Source organism: Leptonychotes weddellii, chromosome X (genome assembly GCF_054177405.1).
Source record: "Leptonychotes weddellii isolate Sample4059 chromosome X, ASM5417740v2, whole genome shotgun sequence".
Taxonomy (NCBI): Eukaryota; Metazoa; Chordata; class Mammalia; order Carnivora; family Phocidae; genus Leptonychotes; species Leptonychotes weddellii.
Window position 1 is genome coordinate 3,087,209 of NC_138385.1, and position 5,935 is coordinate 3,093,143.

Below are 5,935 nucleotides of genomic sequence, written 5' to 3' on the forward strand. Positions count from 1 at the left end.
TAAGTTCAATTAGATGACTTTTATTTTTATTTTTTTTCAATTAGATGACTTTTAAATAAAGTCCTCTCCAACTCCAAATTTTATGAGTCTACCAAGTGCCAAATAAAAAGTCTGGTCAAAGAAATGCTGTAGGAATTCAGAGGTAAGAGAAAGTCTCCTTAGTTTTAAGCTAATTAAGTCTGAGGGAAGGTTGGCGAATCCTAAAAGACATAATAATTAAATGAAGTAGATCAATTTCAGTCTATCCCAACATAAAAGCTTTTCAAAACTATTGACTATGACTTTTACAATTGCTTTATATGATGAGCCAAATAATGGATTGGATTTTACAGCTGAATTACATAAGTGATAAAATACCTGTCTAGGCAGCCCCTTTGTCAGCAGCTCTGGACAAACTGCAGGTTGGGAAGAGTGGACTGAATGAGCTCCAGAATGCAGGACTCTCTTTCTACTCTTCTGCCATCTTTATGCCTCATGCAAACTGCACAACCTGCCATATGCATCTTTCCACCTCTTAGCCTTTGCCCATATTATGCCTTCTCCCTGGAATGCCCTTTTCCTTTGTAGATATAATAAAAGCTTGCCCATTCTTTTCAAAAATATCTGTCTAAATATTAATTACCTTCTTTTAACATGTTTGGATAACATTATTGCCATAAACCATCACCCAGTAATAGGCCAATGGCTATAATGCTACTCATTTTTTTAATCCAAGAACATTTTTTGGGGGGGATATTGAGATATGACTACCTCAATTTAGGTCTGTCTGAAGAAAAAGAGGGCAGAAATGGAGAGAATTCTCCTGCCCTTTAACCTAAATTCTCAAGTCTCAAGTCTCTCCAACACTACACTTCTTACTCCCCTCCACCATCACACAAGAATCTTTTGTTTCTGGGGACCCTTGAAAGAACTACAGGTTCCATCTAGAGCTTAAATCTCTATCTTCTTCTACATTTTAAGAATAAATTTCTCTTTGGTGTCAAATAGCTTTTTGCTATTATTTAGGGGTTCGGCTAGAGTTTATATTCAAAATTTTGGTCACATTCCTTCTGCAGTTTTCTTGATAACAGAATTGCCATTTTAAATTTTCAGTCATGCTTCTGGAATTTCCCCTTTAAGTTTCAAATTGTTTTTACATCACCAAACTCTATACTCTGGCCCCTTCAGCTGGTAAGACAGTCAATCTCCACCAGTAGTCATAGTTGTGGGGCTTGGAAACCATTCTCAGGCCAGAAGCAACAAAATCACAATCTTATAGCTTGAAGTTTTAGAATAAATTACCATCTGCATTCTGGTTGCTCTTACAAGGATTTCAGTGCCTTTTTAAAAGATTTTATTTATTTATTTGACAGAGAGAGAGAGAGTGCACAAGCAGAAGGAGCAGCAAAGGGAGAGGGGAAAGCAGGCTCTTTGCTGAGCAGGGAGCCTGATGTGGGGCTTAATCCCAGGACCCTGGGATCATGACCTGAGCCAAAGGTAGACGCGTAACCGACTGAGTCACCCAGGCACCCCTTCAGTGCATTTAAATAATTGTTTTTAATCATATTATCCCATTTCTATCATTACTATCTGTGGGAGTGTTTATATTACCACTTCACTCTTTTGACGTTACCATCCCTAATTCTTTTAGGATGGAGGAAACAGAGACCTACATGGTTCTCAATTAAAAGCATAAGAGGGGGGTGCCTGGGTGGCTCATTCGGTTAAGCGACTGCCTTCGGCTCGGGTCATGATCTTGGGGTCCTGGGATTGAGCCCCGCATCGGGGTCCCTGCTCGGCGGGAAGCCTGCTTCTCCCTCTCCCACTCCTTCTGCTTGTGTTCCCTCTCTTGCTGTGTCTCTCTCTGTCAAATAAATAAAAATAAAACTTTAAAAAAATAAAAATAAATAAAAGTAAAAAATAAAAGCATAAGAGGGCCATGTCCAAGGAAGGGGGATGAACCAGAGTTAAGTTTTATTAAAACTTCAAACCAGTCCCAAGCACTGAGATGATCATCACCTCACCCTATCAGTCTACAAGAGAAAACAGGAAGATTACACAGTTCTCTTATGTACTAGAAATGAGAAGAGGTAGAAATCGTGACTTACGATCAATTAAAAGCAGATAACACAAGTAGGCACAACATTGCATGAAAAGCACAGGCCTCCTACTCTATTTCCAGTTAAAACTTGGATTTACACAAAAATGGTGATCACTGGAAATGAAAAATATGAAAAAGAAAAATATGAAGAACTAATAAAGTCTCAACTTTCATGGGGAAAGGCAGCAAATGCCAACACCAAGATGAAAAAGATGTGAGAGTTATCTGACAAAGCATTTAAAGTAGCTATTATTAAGTCCCAAGAAGTAAGTGCAAACATTCTAGCAATAAGTAGAAAAATAGAAGACTCAGAAAAAAATGGATGTCATAAAGAACAACCAACTGGAAAGTATAGAATTTAAAAATACAATAACCAAACACACACACACACACACACACACACACCAAAAACAAAACAACTCTTCACAGGATGGGAGATTGGAGATGAAAGAGGAGAGAGTTAGTAAACATGCAGATAGATCAATAGAAAATATTCAATATGAATGACAGAAGAAAACAATTTTAAAAAATGAACAGAGACTCAGGGACCTTGGGACAAGACTAAAAGTTCTAACTTTCATATCATTGGAGTCCCAGAAGGAGAGGAGAAAGAGTGTGCAGAACAAATACTTGAAGACATACTGACTGAAAACTCCCCAAATTTGACTAAAGATGTAAACCTGCATATTCAAGAAGCTCAGGGAACCCTAAACAAGATAAACCCAAAGAAAACCATGCTTTGACAAATCATAATCAAACTGTTCAAAACTAAACATGAAAGAAATTGAAAGTAGCATAAGAAAAACTACACATTACTTAGAAAGGAGTAATAATTTGAATAATGCATTTTTTCCTCTGCAAAAATCACAGAAGCCAAAAGAACATGGCTCAACATTTTTCACATGCTACAAGAAAAGAACTTTGAATCCACAATTCTATGTTCAGTGAAAATATTATTCAGGGATAAAGGTTAAATAAAGACATTCACAGATGAAGAAAAAGTAAGAGAATTTGCTGCCAGCAGATCTGCTCTAAAAGAATTGCTAAATTAATTTCTTCAGACAAAAGGGAAATAAAACCAGAAGGAAATTTAGAACATCAGAAATGAAAGAAAAGTAACAGGAATGTTAAACATCTGGGTAAACATAATAGATTTATTGTCATTCAAGTTCTTTAAAATATGTCTAATGGTTGAAAGCAAATATAACATTTAGGGATGGGGTTTTCAATGTATGTAAGTATAATACATGATACAACTACAATAGAAAGAGGAAGGAAATCTATATGGTTGAAACCTATATATATAATGTAGCTTGACAAATTTTAACAAATATATATATATATATATATATATATATGTAGCTAGATATATAGGTTGATCTATAGATAAACCACTAAGAAAAGTGTACAAAGATATAAAATCAAAAACACAATAGATAAAATGAAACAGACTCTTAAATATGGAGAGCAAACTGTTACCAGAGGGAAGGTAGCTGGGGAATGGGTGAAATAGGTGATGGGGATTAAGGAATGCCCTTCTCCTGATGAGCACCAGGTAATATATGGCATTGTTGAATCACTGTATTGTACACCTGAAACTAATATTACCCTGTATGTAAACTAACTGGAATTTATTTTTTAAAAGATTTTATTTATTTATTTGACAGAGAGAGAGATAGCGAGAGAGGGAACACAAGCAGGGAGAGTGGGAGAGGGAGAAGCAGGCTCCCCGTGGAGCAGGGAGCCCGATGCGGGGCTCGATCCCAGCACCCTGGGATCATGACCTGAGCCGAAGGCAGATGCTTAAAGACTGAGCCACCCAGGCACCCTCAAATCTGCCCATTTTGAAATGGAGTTTTTGCCTTTTCTTAATAACTTGTAAGAGTTCTTTAAGTAATCTAGATATAAATACCTTATAAGATACATGATTTGCAATTATTTCTTCCATTCCATGGGTTGTCTTTTCACTCTGTTGATGTGTATTAATCACACCTTTTTATTTTCTCTATTTTTGATGCTTTGGTCTCTTGGGGTCTTGCTGACTCTAGAGGGACTGTCCCTCCCAGGGCTAGTCAATTCTTGAAGAAGTGAACCACTTGCCTGTGAGCATGCTTTTCATATACAAACCAGTTATTCCAGAGCCCACATCCCAACCACCTCTTCTCTCTGGCTCCTGCACTGTAGGAGGCAATATTCTCCTGCCCTAATGACTCCAGGGCCAGGTTCTAAAAAACCAGGGACAGTCTCTATGCCCCAGAGCCCAAACTAGCCAGTCCTAAACCTGCTGACCAGCCTCATACTTCCACATGTGGCCTCCCTGTATGCCATGCTATACCTCCAATTTCTAGGGATCTGTATGAATATCTTCCTTCGTGACAGTAATCTCTCTGTCTGTGTGTCTTACTATACCTGATTAAAACAAAAACAAACAAATGCCAGGTTCCCTTAAAACATGATGGTGTCCTTTAAAGCACAAAAGTTTTCAGTTTGATGAAGTCTAATTTATCTATTTTTTTTTTTTTTTTGGTCACTTGTGTTTTTGGTGTTGTATCTAAGAAGGCTTTGCCTAACCCCAGGTCACAAAGATTTATGCTTATGCTTTCTTTCAAGAGTTTATGGTTTTAGCTCTTACATTTAGGTCTATGTTCCATTTTGAGTTAATTTTTATGTATGGTGTGAGGTGAGAGTCTGATTTCATTTTTTGCATGTGGATATACAATTGTCCCAGCACCATTTGGTGAAAAGATTTTTACTCTATTGAATTACCTTCATAACTTTGTCAAAAATCATCATAAGTGTTTATTTCTAGGCCCTATCTATTCCTTTGATCTGTATCTAAAAAGAAGATATGGCATTCAGTATTCAAGACAATGTAGTATCATTTATCCTTTTTATATATTGCTGGATTCTATTTATTATCTTCTTTAGGATTTTTTCACAACTATTTCATGAATAATACTAGTCTGTAATTTCTCTTCTTGTAATGGTCTTTTCACATTTTGGTATCAATATTAAGTTCGCATGGTTTATCTTTTTCCATTCTTTTAATTTCAATATATGTATATCATTATATTTGAAGTGAGTTTCTTTTAGAGTGCTTTTAATTGGGTGGTTTTTTTTTCATCCATTCTGACAATCTCGGTCTTTTAATTGATGTGTTTAGATCTTTTACATTCAGTGCAGTTAGTGATAGAATTGGATTTAAGTCTACCATTTAATTGTTTTCTGTTTGCTGCCTCTGTTTTTTATTCCACTGTTTTGCTTTTGTTAACTCATTTTGGATTATTTGAACTTTTTAAGTATTCATTTTATTTTTATTTTTTTAAGTTTTATTTAAATTCCAGTTAGTTGGGGCACCTGGGTGGCTCAGTCGTTAAGCATCTGCCTTCAGCTCAGGTCATGATCTCAGGGTCCTGGGATGGAGCCCCAAGGCAGACACTTAATGACTGAACCACCCAGGCGCCCCAGGAGGCTTAGGTTTCTGTTTCTCACTATTGTAAATGATGCTGTGAATGAAAAAAAAATTTTTAAATATGCTGCTGTTGCAGCTATTCTCCTCCTCCTCCTTCTCCTCCTTCTCCTCCTCCTCCTTCTTCTCCTCCTTCTCCCCCTCCTTCTCCTCCTCCTCCTCTTTCTCCTTCTCCTCCTCCTTCTTCTCCTCCTCCTCCTTCTCCGCCTCCTCCCCCTCCTTCTCCTCCACCTTCTCCTCCTTCTCTTCCTCCTTCTCCTCCTCCTTCTCCTTCTCCTCCTTCTCCTCCTCCTCCTCTCCTCCTCTTTCTCCTCCTTCTCTTCCTTCTCCTCCTCCTTCTCCCCCTTCTCCTTCTTCTCCTCCTCCTTCTCCTCCTCCTTCTCCTT